This window comes from Pseudorca crassidens, chromosome 17, assembly GCF_039906515.1.
Source record: "Pseudorca crassidens isolate mPseCra1 chromosome 17, mPseCra1.hap1, whole genome shotgun sequence".
In the NCBI taxonomy this organism is placed as follows: domain Eukaryota; kingdom Metazoa; phylum Chordata; class Mammalia; order Artiodactyla; family Delphinidae; genus Pseudorca; species Pseudorca crassidens.
The window spans coordinates 25,578,083-25,592,315 of record NC_090312.1 but is presented as its reverse complement, the minus strand read 5'-3'; the positions used below and the strand labels follow the sequence as shown (position 1 = coordinate 25,592,315).

Here is a 14,233-nt window from a genome sequence, read left to right as displayed (position 1 = left end):
ATTTGAGAAAAATATTTTCTGTGAAATTGCCAAAATTTGTTATTTGTATGAGAAAGAGCTTTCATATAAAACTAAATTTTCTTCCTTAGTAGAATTTGATTTTGTTTCTTAAAAAGCTTTCAAAGGAGACCATTCTGATGAGGATTATTTACTCTTCCTTGCTATGATGACTCATAATTAGGTTTCCTGTAGGGTTATTATGTATTTCAAAAATAAAATTATGTGCATAACAGTCATTTAAACTACCATATTTTAAAAGACAGAGTAAAGTATTTTGGTGAGTGAAGGTCCTGGAAATATAGAAAAATCCCAATATGTTATCAACTCAAATTGTTCTAGGAAAGTATCTGTGCACTTCAGTCTAATCATGATTGAAAGAGGTAATAAGTCATAAAATTAGCAACTGAGTAATGGGCCATTAAAGATTAAAAAGTAGAGTACCCAGAAGCATTTCAGCTGGTCCCTCAGTCCAACATGTTAGAGAGGCAGAGTTAGGAAGGAGCTTTAAAGGAAAGGAGTAGCATAAAGATGTGGTGACTGTTTGTTTCCTGAAAGGACTTTCCCAAATAGTGACCCTGCTACAAAGTGAGTCTTCTCCTAATTAACATACTACATTCTGAACTGGCTTCTTTCTCTCACACATAGGGTTGGAACTTTACAAAATTATTATCTCAAAAGTATGGAGACAGCCTCCCCAAGGGAGTGTGAAACCTAAGCGAAGAAACAGATGCTAAGTGCAGATCAGTCGAGAAAAGCCTCATGATCACAGTGACTAGCAGCCACATGGCAGGAGGATGTTCATAGAAAAGCCAAGGTGGAGCAACAGCAACAGAACATGGAGGGGACAAAGTGCAGGACAAAATAAGGGGACACCAAGTGTAAAGAAAACGTTCAAGAGAAAAAGGAAAAAGAGAAAGCTTTGGAAAGCTAAAATAACTAATGGTAATAAAAATAACAAAGATTTGAATTTGTAAAGAGAAACTTAACTATAACATGAATAACAATACAAACAGAAAGGCAATAAAGTTAATTGCACCAAACCTTACAATTTTGCCACATCCATGTACTGCTTATATAATTAATGATTTTCTTTAAATAGACTTACTTTTATTTTAACTTAAATGATTTCTTTAAACTTGCCCTAAGCAAAAATATCTGTAAAATCATTGCTTTTATGTATTAGTTATATTTTTCTATAATGCCTAAAAATATGTACCTATTGAAATTTAATAAATGCTTATATATATAAAACACCTAAAAGTTTGTGTACCTCCAAGTATAAACATTCTGTAGTTTAAGAAAGACTTCTGTAAAAGACAGTATCTTTGACTGAACAAAGGAAACTTGGAACATATGGAAAACAGAATGGAGATCAAGATACAGGGATTTATTTTCAAGTCCTATTCACTTATTCATCATTTACTCATTCATATTTCAGTCATTCAGCAAACAATTGTGTGTCAAGTGTGCGCCCACGTGGTATTTGTACTACTTCTAACATTTATCAAATGGTTTCCTAGGTGCCAGGCACTATGTAAGAAGTCCTTTGTATTATTTTATGTAATACTCAAAATAATCCAACCACATATGTAGGTAAGAACATCGATGTGTAGAAAATTTAAATAATTTGCACATCAGCTAGCAAGGATTTGAACAGAGGTAATTTGACTCTAGAAACTTCTTTACAAATGCAATTAAGGTATTCTTTTTCCTTTTACCACACTGCCCATGTGCAAAACACAGAAACATAATCATAAAAGGTAATAATGTCATAAATTATATAAGAAAGATATGTCCATGGGACAAGGGGTCTGGAACAGGACAGGAATTAAGGCTTCACAGAAGAGATTCTATTTAATTTGAGTCTTCAAGGATGAGTCAGAATTCACCAGGAGAAAAAGAGAGAGAGGATATTGTAAACGGAAGAAACAGCATGTGCTTAAGAGCAGAATGCTGAATTAGCATGTTTTTGAGTAATGCCAGTTACCTTTTTTAGGGAACCAAGAAGTGATGAGAGATGAAGGAAGAAGAGTAGAAAAGGACCTAATGGGACTTCCCTGGTGGTCTAGTTGTTAAGAAACCATGCTTCTGCTGCGGGGGGCATGGGTTCAATCCCTGGTCAGGGAATTAGGATCCCACATGCCATGCAGTGTGGGCCAAAAAAAAAAAAAAAAAGGACCTGATATGCTATATTAAGGAAAGTGAACCATAGAAAAATGAAAAATTGTAGACAAGGGGTGGGATAGGGAGGGTGGAAGGGAGACGCAAGAGGGAGGGGATATGGGGATATATGTATACGTATAGCTGATTCACTTTGTGATACAGCAGAAACTAACACACCATTGTAAAGCAATTATACTCCAATAAAGATGTTAAAAAAAATTGTAGACAAAGGCTACATAAACATATATAGACAAATAATACAATTTTCATTTAAATGAAAGTTACAGGTACAATGAACTAGAAGCAGAGTACCTGGAGTTGATGCAATCAATTAGGAGACTGTCACAATTATCTAGGAAGGTATAATCAGATTCTGATATATGGTGGTAACAGGAAAGGGCTAAATACGGAGATATTTAGGAGACAGACTCAAAAGCATTTATTGATTACATGCAATGAGAGAGCAAGATGAAGGAGTCTAAACTGGTCACTGGGCCCCTGGCATGTACAACATTATGGAAGACAATTCCATTCACCAAAATAGGAAACACAAAACAGGAAGGAATTTTATATGGAAAGTTAATAAGATTCAATATTGAGGCTAAAAGTTCTGTGAAATATCACAAGAAACAACAGAAAATAGAATCTGGAGCTTTTAGTTATACTACGTGTCATTTTCAACATAGGCTGATGTTAAGACTTCAATATAAGTGAAAGATTAAGGTGAATACTTAGAGAAGAAAATAAAAGAGGTTTAAGATGTAACCTTTGAAAAAATATTTTAATTTAATACAATTTAAGTAGGTACTGACCATTATGCATTATAACACAACAATGGGACAAGGCTGGGATGGACTATTTCTGTTTGGGTCTTCCTCTCTCCTAACTGTGTGTGAATTCAGATGATTGTAGTTGGTAAAATAAATAAATACCTAAAGTTTAGTAGCTTAACACAGTAGTTTATTTTTCACTTGATCAAAATGGCCTTCATCTTGACTAAACTTTAAACAGGCTTCTTTAAGACTCTCAACCCGTCACCCAACTTCCTCCATTACTTTACCACTAGCTCATCTCAGCCCTTACAAACCTTCCCTCAGTGCATTTGAATTCAATCACTCCTCCTTATTGCAATAGTCTTGAAAAAAGTCTTCCTTGCCTGTTTAACTGGTGAAATTTTTCTTTGATACACTCATGTAACAGTACAATGAAGCGTGCCTATCAGCAAAACAGCCATGCTCCTTCTAGTCTCTTAAGACCCAGGATGACAAAGCCTCAGTCATTTTCAGCAGGCGATTTTCTAGGTTGCCATGGAAGTCATTTCCATTTTAGCTGGCAGGAAAGGAAACAGAGAATAGAGGACTACTCTGTGTATGCTTTTTATGGACCACAGCTTGGACGTTATTTACATTACTTCCACTTACTCACTTGGCCATACCTAACTTCAAAGGAGGCTGTGAAATGAAGTCCCTCAGCTGGAGAGCTATTTCCTACCTACAACTCTGTATAATGAATGGGGTAAGAGCTTAAAGGTAAACAGCTGGGCATTTCTGCTATGCCAACTAAGACAGTCATAATGCTTTCCAGTTTAGAGTATGCTTTTATATACATTACTTAACTTAATTACTTTAATAAGCTTGTAGCATAAAAATGCTTGTTTCTTTTGTATGCCAGTTTTGCAGGTAAGGAAAAAAATTATCAAACATATGACTTGATGAGAAACACAGATCTGGGTAGTAGCAGAGGTGAGATTCAAATTCAAATCTTCAAATTCCAAGTTAGAAACGACTTCCATGATAGATGTATTGTATTAATTTTCCAAGAGAGATACTTATTTAAGCATATCTATTCTCTTTAAAATAGGTTTAATGAAGACAAATGGATAGTTAGGGGGATAGAATATTCAACCCAAAGTTTTTAATGTAAATTTGAGATTCTAACCACACAATTTTAAGTGCTTCCCTGACATTAATTTATTTATTATTCATATATTTATTAATTCAAAAAATTATTTAGCTTTTGATGTATATAAGATACTATGCCAGGTGATGAAATTTTTTAAAAAACCTATATGACATTATATCTGTCCTCAGGAGACCCACAGTTTCTACAAGGAAGACAGGCACAGCTAACATGAAGAATAAATATATGCTTGAGCCAGATAGGCTGGAAATGTAGGGAAGAGACAGGTGACATCCCAAGGGCATTAAGAAAGAGTTCTTGAAGGAGATTTTGTCAGAGGTGAGTTTGATTAAAAAAAAAAAATGAATAGAAGATAGGAGTAGAGGGACAGAAAGAGCAGAGAAAGAATAAAGTGAGAAATACTGAAACCAAGCAGTATGCTGTGGCACCCTCCCCGGTACAAAAGCTTCTCCATATACCCAATTCCTTGTTTGTAGGAAAATAGCTTCAGCCTCCTAGACTTTCCCTGAGTTCCAAAGGGCAGATTCAAAGAGTTATTAGTCTGGGAAGTGAGGAGATGGAGACACAAGGGAAAAGCAGTCAAGAAACAATAGTGCAGCAGTAAAGCATGGTCCTGGTTCCTCTCCAAGTGGTATACATAACAATGCATCTTTGAGTTCTTCTACTGGAACTAAGGCCTCCTCCCAGGTGCAGGATGGTAACCAGGCTGAGCACAAGATTCCTGGAATACCATCCTGTTACCTCACCACCAATCAATCAGAAGAAAGTCACACACCCTGCAGCTCTCACTCCAAATTTTGCCTTTAAAAACTCTTCCCTGAAAACCATCAGGTAGTTGGGGGTCTTTTGAGCATGAGCTGCCCATTCTCCTTGCTTGGCCTTACAATAAACCTTTCTCTGCTCCAAACTCTGACTTTTCGGTTTGTTTGGCCTCGCTGTGCATCGGGCACACAAACTTAGGTTTGACAACAATACTAATGTATGAGGGAAAGTCAAGTAGTTTTTTTGTTTCTGAAGCTTATAGTTAGTGGAAAATGAGGAGAGGAACTTTTGGTTTCATGCAGTGGTTACTTTTAAACATTTGCGGATACCTAGAGGTGAGTTTAGATTAAAAACTTGTTAAAATGCAGATTCCCAGAACACATTTCTAGTAATTATAAGGTAGGACCCAGAGGGCATTGTTAACAAAACCCTCACTCCACTCCAATCCCTCAGGTCATTTTATAGCTCTTGGACCACAGACCAAGCTGACAAAATCTAAGAGGATATGGCTAGTCTGTAGCTCCAAGATGCTCCTGGATAATCACTCAGGTTCCTGGGATAAAGAGGTAATTTCCATCTGTTAGTGAAATACAGATTGTTGCCTCTAACTTCTCCCCATTTTAAATAATGAAAACAAAGCATAAATGGTAAAGTAGAAATAGTTCATTTATCCTGTTTCATTTTTCTAAGGCCTGAAGAAAGTCTGTTATAAATAATTTTCATTGGAGTGATGACTCCTTTCTGTGTTACTTTGAGTAGAATTGAAACCATGCACCTCAGATTGGGACTTGAACCCACATGCTGGGACTCAAACCCAGCCAAAAGCCTGATTGGGGCTTGGACCCACACATCCAAGACTCAAAGCTGGCCAAAACCCTGATTGGGACTTGCACTCACGTAGCTGGGACTTGAACCCGGCCAAAACCCACAGTCTTCCAACTGAGATCACACACCTGGTTTCAGGACTTAATGAAGCTCAGGTTCTTGATGTCTCATCATAGAAACAATTCAGTGTGAGACAAAGTGATAGGTAAGAAGTGGATTTATTTAGAGAGAAACACACTCCACAGACAGAGTGTGGGTCATCTCAGAAGGTGAGAAAGGCACCAGGGTATGGGGTTGTCAGTTTTTATAGGGGTGGGTAATTTCATAAGCTAATGAGTGGGAGGAGTATTCCAGCTATTACAGGAAGGGGAGGAGATTTCCAGGAATTGGGCCACCGCCCACTTTTTGATCCTTATGGTTGGCCTTGGAACTGTCATGGTGCCTGTGGGTGTGTCATTTAGCTTGCTGATGTGTTACAGTGAGTGTATACTGAGGCTCAATGTCTAGTGGAAGTTGAGTTGTCCGCCATCTTGTACCCATTTGGTCCTAATCAGTTTATGTCATGTCCTCGGGCTATGTCATTCTTTCAAAGGTTGTGCCCTGCCCCCTTCCCTCCTGCTTCAGAATGGACGAATTCAAAATACCCAGTATGCTTTAAGATATGTATGAAGAGTCAGATGTGTTTCAGACTGTATTCAGCTAAAATTCTTTTGAATAAAAATGCTTCAGAATTTTGGTGCTCTTTCATCTGAGAAGTGGCACTTAGGTGCTCAGAAGGGAATTGAGGACCAGAAGAAGAGCTAGGTTTTGATCTTGGGGATTATAAACAATGAAGGTTCCATTTCTTCCCTTTTTTTTTTTTTTAAAGTTTTAAACTTGCTTTATGGTTGGTTATAGGTGTGGTAAGTAATCACCTGCTCTGTCTAACCTCAACACACTGGATGATGTTTCAAAGAAAATTATGGGAAACAAGTTGCCTCTCTCTCTTGGATAAAAAGAGAAAGTCAGAAACATAGGGATTAAAGTGCCAGAAATGCAGACAAGCAATCACAGCTCTGAACCTCTTTCCATTTCTATAACCCCTTCTACCCTTCCCCTACCCAGTTCCACAGAAATTAGGAGCAAAACCCTGCAGAGTGCTATTAGTTTTCCCTATGGTAATCCTCTAGGAATTTAATACTACCCTTAATATGTAACTAAAAGAGGAGTCTATTATTAGACATGAATAGGTATATGTGTGTGAACACACATTCTCTCTATGAGAACCACAATATATTCTGATCTATGCATCAGACTGTTACTCTAATTGCTCCCTCAAACGAACTCCCTCCAGAGAGTGCAACGTCTGTGAATGAGAAGGATTTCCTTCCCTTTGAGGCTGAGATTCAAGAGAAAATTCCTTATCCTCAAAGGGGAAGTTCATTGGCATGCAAGTCCAGACTTGCTGTCAAACAGTTCTCCAGGGACCCTAGTCCCATCCTATTCACTCAAGGAATTCTCTAAGATATCCCATTACAGTAAAAAGGAACTTAAGCCATAGTTATGCAGGGAGTTCTCTACTGAGGGCAAGGAAGTTCTTGCTTGAGTAGGCATTTTATGGAATATTCTGAAATCGGTGGAATGAAAACAGAAATTGGTTTCTTTCTTTCTCTTTTTCTCTTTCTTTCTTTCTTTTCTTTTCTTTCTCTTTCTTTCCTTCCTTCCTCCCTCCCTCCCTCCCTCCCTCCTTTCTTAATTACTGCCTTCAAACATGCACTGACAAATCTCCCTCTCCTTAAAGAAGTGTTGGGTACATCCTTGAAAATTCTCATCACTTACAGTATTAAAAAACTTGGTCCAATCCAATTTAAAATTCTGTCTTATTTTCTAAACCTACCCACCCAAGGTGCATCTTTGAGCACCTTGGAGGATGGAGAGGAGGGTGCTGATGGAGGACCAGCACTTGATGATTCATTCCTCCATTCGCTTCAGCAGTTGGAGCAGAGAAGATGCTGTATCCTTTCTCAGCATGTCCCCTTCCTCTTCCCTTTAGGTCCTTTTTCCTGTGGGGTGTTAGGGCTAAAATGAGGAAAAGTGTGCTGTCACAGTCCTCTCCTGACTGTTGCTGTTTCCTCACTAACTCTAACTGGTCCCTGAGATTTTCTATTTGTCAGATATGGAAAATGTTTTGCTCTTTCCATAAGGATAATAAATGAGATCTTTGTAAAGGCCAAGAATTAGAAGGGTGGCTTCTCACTTCTATCAGGAAATTTCCTGATAGAAGAGAAGATCAACCTTTTCCAGTTACCTCCCTGCTTTCACCCCTGACAGTACATCCTATGGTGTCTGGTTGTTGAGTTTCTTTTACCTAGTGGCTAAGCCAGGGTACCTTCTTTGGTATTCATTTGATGCAGAGGAAGCTCACATCATTGACTTGCTAAATGATTTCAACTAGCCAGCTTTCCCTCTCTTTAATCTGCCAGTTTTGATCAATTTTCTTTCTCTTGTTCATTCAGCATAGAAGGCAGATCAGCAAGTACACTGTATAATCAGATATCCACCTGGCGATTCCAGTTCCTCTTTTTCACAGGCAACTACATTCCCTTATGAGGGATTCTTTTAGAGTCCTTCCCCTTAACTTGGCTTGAAGAGGAGACTAGCATCCTCCTTCCTATGGGGAGATAAAGGAAAAGATGAACAACTTTTGACTCCAACAGTTTAGGTAGGTAGGTAGGTAGGTAGATAGATAGATATAGATCTCAATTTCCCTCACTTTTCTTTTGCTGCTTATATAAACTGGGAGTGGGATATCTGAGGTTATGATTGAGAGAAATGAGTCAGTTAGAATCCACTTAATAAGACACAAAGGAGGTATCTGGACCTCAATTTTTTATGGACAGGGATACTGCAACATTTTTCTCCTTAGCTGGTGTGGTATAAGTTGTCATTCCCAAAGTAACAGGAAATTTTGCCTGTATACCTTGTTAGTCATGCATTTTGCTTTCACTGTTTTTCTTCTCAGGGAGGCTACAATGATAACAATATTAGAAATTATTATAAATCTTCACAAGGAAGGAAAAACTTTCTTTCAGTTAGTCTTAACTTAGCATCTTAATTAAATCAACCACTTTGAGCCAATAGCATTCACCCAAGTCTTCCAATGTATTTTATTAAATATAACCCTCTTTATCTATAAAGCAGTTCAATGAATGTATTACATCCTAATTATATTCAAGAACACGACCATGTAATCCAGAAGGCCAACATTCTATTTCCATTTTTATTGAGGGGATTGCTTTAGATCAAAGAGGGCATTGCTAGCTACAGCGAAGAGGGCATGGGAGACAAGGAGCCAGGTAAAAAGTAGGAGAGAAGCAGATAGTATATACGTATCAGGGCCTTCTGAGTCCCATAAGAGAAATAACTGTGAAGGCATGGGTAAACTGAATAACAAACCGTTTCTACAGAACTGAATAGGAGAAAGGGCAGAAGCAATGAGACCAGTTACAAGACTGTTGCAGTAATCTAGGCCAGAGATGATGGTTGCTGGGACAAGGATGTCAGCAGTTAAGGAAGTGAGAAGTAGATGGGTTTTGAATATAGGTATTCAAGGTAGAGCTAACAGATTTTTCTGATGGATTGTGTATGGTTGTGATAGAAAGAAAGGAGTCAGGAATTACTCCCAAGAGTTTTCGCCTGAATTACTGGAAGAATGGAGTGCTATTAATGATGATAGAGAAAGTCTGTGACAGTATCAGGTTTGGAGTGACCGGGGGGATCTGATCAGTTTTGGACAGGCTAAGTTTGAGATGCCTATTAAACATCTAAGTGGAGATATTGAGGAGGAAGTTGAATAGATGAGTCTGGACTTCAGGACAGAGAAGTAGACGAATGTAAATTTGAGAACCATCAACACATAGGTGTTATTTAAAGCTGGAAACTGGATGAAAAGCATGAATAGAGTGAGTGGAAATAAGAGAAAATATTCAAGACCTAGCTCTGGAACACATACAAACAGAGATCATAGAAATGAAGAGAAACCAGGAAGAGAGACTAAAATGATCCTGAGTAGTATATTTATTAAAATGAAATTTAATAAAATATACAACTTTTAGATTCGTCCAACATTTTTCATGAACAGTTAAATAATTTTATAACTTTATTAAGGAACATTTGATTTTAAAATGTAGATGGCGTGTATTTCAGATTTTATAAAGAAATAATGAATACATTTTAACCCAACTCTCATTTTTTTTTTTCCCACTCTCATTTTTGGTCTGCAAATAAATCCTTCTCATCCTTCAGTCTACATGAGTATAATTAGGTAGCATTTTTTTTATAATGACATTCACCAATGAATAATAAATCCTCATATCCAGGAACAGTTTCCTTATATGACTGCAACAGAGACAGAAAATAATGTATGTCCAATTGTCCTGCTTTTTAAAACAGAAAACTCTAGATAACAGTGCTCACTGCTTGTGAGATAGCCTGTTTTATTCAGCTCATGTAATTTATTTCTGTTACCGTCTAGCTCTTATAAGCATCTGAGGTTATGACATTGAGCATTTGGATCTATTAGTGGACTCAGATCCATCAAAACCTCCATTTTATGGCAGTTGGCTTCACCAAACTAGAGGACATAAGTATCCAGATGAATTTGAGCTGAGTGCACGTGCTGGAACAATATGTTCTGGATATGCAGTAAACTCACAGCTATATTTAAAAACAAGATAGCTAGGAAAAGGTACGAACAAAAGATAGGACCAGAAGCACTTGTAAAAAGTTCATGACAGAGCAGACTTAAAGCCAATTTACCATCTAACCATAGACTCGTTCCCCACTACAAAGGGTCTCGTGCATCTGATAAAGTGAATCAAAGCTGAGAAAAATAAGTTAATGATGGTTGTACTCAAGAAAGAAGGTCTCAGACAAAATAGACTTTAAACAATAAATGGTAAAAAGAGACAAGACAGAAGGCCAAATAATGATGCTCAGATCACTTGAGGTATGGACAATAAGGCAGGTATGTCTCAATCCTTTGGAGCTAGCCCTTGGACAGGAAGAAAATAGGTGGGCAGAGACCAGTAGGTTTCCTAAAGCCACTAAGGAAACCTCTCTGAGTGGGTCAAATATTATACCTTAAATGTTGCCTTCTATGTAGCAGTATTAGTCACAAGGAATAGTCCAGTGACTAGAAATCCTATGGGATTTTACTGTGTGAGAAAAAGATTCCAGGATTTGTGGGTAAGGGCTGACTCCAGTTTGCATTGCTTGGTGCAGTAAAGAAAATCTAGTATCCCACTAGTCCTTTGAGAAAAATGAGTAAATGCACCATCTTACCTGTGTTTCAGGAGACACACACACACACACACACAGGTGAAGTGAGAAATAAATCCAAATGTACTTAAGGTTGTCCCTTCCCTCCCTATTCCAAATTTCCTAGAACCAAGGCTGATAGAAGCAACTTTGAAGGATACATGTGGGTGAACCTGGCAATGCCCTCAGAGGTCCCTGAAAGGAATTCTGATCACATAAAAAGAAGGAAAATGAGTGAAGAAAGAAGGGATTCCAAGGGGAAAGATTCTTATAAGAAAATTGCACTTCCCGAGGGCTGAATTTACGGAGGACACTCACAAGGTGCCCAATAAGGCGCTTGGGCTGTGTGAAGAATGAATGTGAGGGGACTACAGCAGAAGAGAAGGAGAGTGTTTATGCAGTTGCTATGAGTGGGAAGCTTTGGTGGAGAGAGAGAAAGAAGATTTTTAGGAAGATTTCTAGGTAGAAAATCATGAAAATCCCTGTGTCAGCCCATTAAAGGAGACCTATGATAACCATTCACACTATTCTTCATGGTTTTAGGATGTCTTTGAAGTCACTATGCAGAGATTGGCCCTAGATAGAGCCAGTTATATTCAGGTTACTGTCTAGGTGTGGGTGAAAGAGTCATTTATTGTTACTAAATTGAGTTACTAAATTGAATTCAAAGTGAATGGTTTCAATGCTAATTATAAAAATTAATGTATTTTGTTTTCAATTAGCAAAACTGAAAGATCACAAGACTTTATAAAGCATCAAATCTTTCTTCCTCATGAGGAAATTCAATCACCCCATTCTAAAGAAAAAGGTTCAAATTTTCACAAAGATAGCCTAAATCTATCCTTAGCTAATGTATCAGTGTTGAACTTCAGGTCAATGAATAAAATGTATAACCCAATTCTGTTAACAATTGTATTTAAGCTATCCAAAATAAATCTAAGTTCAGCTATGGGATCACAGAACTGAAACATATGTGATTTCATTTCTCCCTTTTGGTTTGAAGAATTCTTATTCAAGGCCTATGGCTGACAAAAAGTTTCTTTTCACTTTTCTCAAAGATTTTCCACAGTTTTAGGGTTGAAGACTGGTTGATGTGGGTGGACCACTAATTTGCCAATATGCCTAAACTTCTACACTACTGTGACAGAGAGGAGTTGTGGGGAGAAGGCAATCTTTAAGTAAGTTGAAGCCCTGGGTTTTCTTATCAAAACATTTTATAGTGACTTCCTTTGCTCTATAAATTCTGATTAAAACAAATTCTTTCTGTTTTCTAATTTTAACACACAGCAATCCATGCATATTAGCAATTTTTAACAATACATTTGATTTTGGAGTTTTTTGTGTGAAGAAAATAAAAGTAGAAAGTTATTTGTATTAATGAGAATACATAAACATGTACATATTTCACTATATAAAGTGTTTAATACGATGATAATAAAAAAGTTTTAGCTAAAATATTAAGCATATATTGGAAGCTGTGAGAAAGCCCCAAAAGAAAAACTATAATAAATAATAAGCAAAACTTTTCTGTCAAAATATGGAAGGTCTAAAGAACAAAGATTATAGGCAGAGAGAGCTTCCAGACATAATTCTTTGTGTAAGTTGGAGTGGCTGTGTGGCAGCTTGGGGAATGGGGGAGGAAGTGGTGTGATTAAAAAAAAAAAGAAGGAAAAAAAAGAAAACAGGAAGAGAAAAACAAGCTTTCCTCAGCTAGTCTCAGGCTCTTCTCTTTAGTACCTAAGTAGAATTCAGGCAAAACTAAAGGAAATCTTTGCAAACCTTAATCAGAGTCTTAGAAATGAAACCCACCAGAGTTAGTTATACAGGAGCTGAAATCAGTCTGCTTTATTGGGTGGAACCTGGATCAAAACACAGCCTGGGATGTGGCAGGTAATCTGGCAAGTGCCACTGTACGATCGCTTCCAGCCCACTACCATTCTGCCTTCCCTGGCTCCAGCCTTATCCTTGGTGATGTTCCTACCTCGTGTTGGATCCAGAAATTGGCAGGTAAGCCAGCCAACTGCATGTAATTCCACTCACATATGAAGAAAAAAATATTCTTCTCCTTTATACAGTTCTCTTTAGGATGTCTGAAAGGCCTACTGGCCTGTGCCAACTTAGTTCTGAATATTTTGTTTCACTTATTTTTAAAAGTTAAACACCATTCATTTTTCATGGTGAAAAATCTCACTGAAATTGCTCTCTCAAATAAAGCAGCAATTCATCAAATGATTCGTTGATGTCAACCTCATTATTCTCACCACCCCATGCAGCTAGGCACCAAGCAGCTCCTAAACCAACACCCAAGTTAGGCAAGTGAGAATCCAATGAGATTCAATTATCTGGAGGTAGTCTCTGCCTGTCCACTGAAACTGTAAACAACTCCCAGTGCAGGGGAGGGAGAGGCTCACGTCATGTCACTTCCAAACTAACGTGGCTTCCTGTTGCCATAGGATAATTTCTAATCTGCTTAGCACTCTTTACAAAGCATTTCATTCTTCAGAGGTCTCTGTATTCATCAAACCCTGTCCCTCTATCCTTCACTCCAGTCACATTGAACCAGTACTATGTCTTCTGCCTGAAACAAACTTTTATCTCCTACTTTTCCTTCAAATACTAATGTAGGCTTTCCTGACTTATACCCCAAGTCTAGGTCAGGAACTATGGTTAAAAGAACAAATGAGCTCCAGGGCAAATTATGATGGAAAAAATTTAACACTACTTCCATTCTTCTCTTTTTATTTTAGTCCTGTATTGTGCAACTCCATTATGTTTTTTTAGACATAATAGCATAGTCATAGCCATTGTCAGGGTAACCCCTACTAAGCCCATAATATTTGAGGTTTGGAAAAGAACAGTGAAGTCATCTAGTTCAGCCCCCTGATGTTACAAATGAGAAGGTGATTAGAAGAGGAGGGAGATGCTAATTGAAGGGACTAAGAGGAAAACTTAATTGCATGGTCTGGATTACTTCATCATGAGATATTATGAAAATGTTCAATTCAATGAAACTCAACATTTATAAGTAATAGCTGTATTATTCAATTGTCTGTTATATATTAAATATTCCCAATTTACCAGCTAGAAATTGAGAAAACAAATGTTTTGGAAAGTATATATTAAATATTCTCAATTCACCAGCTAGAATTGAGAAAACAAAGGTTCTAATGTCAGTTTGGGCACAGCTAACAAGAATAATTGGGAAAGCAAGAAAAAGAAGAAACCACTTAAAATTGTCACCTAATCACTACATGGTGACCTACTA

At 37.5% G+C, this 14,233-nt stretch overlaps 1 protein-coding gene across 1 annotated transcript in view; it reads right to left on the bottom strand.

Annotated features, from left to right (window-relative positions):
• LOC137210719 (CUB and sushi domain-containing protein 3) overlaps positions 1 to 14,233 on the bottom strand; it is a 705,705-nt gene that overhangs the window by 421,512 nt on the left and 269,960 nt on the right. The gene's annotated exons all lie outside the window — the stretch shown is intronic.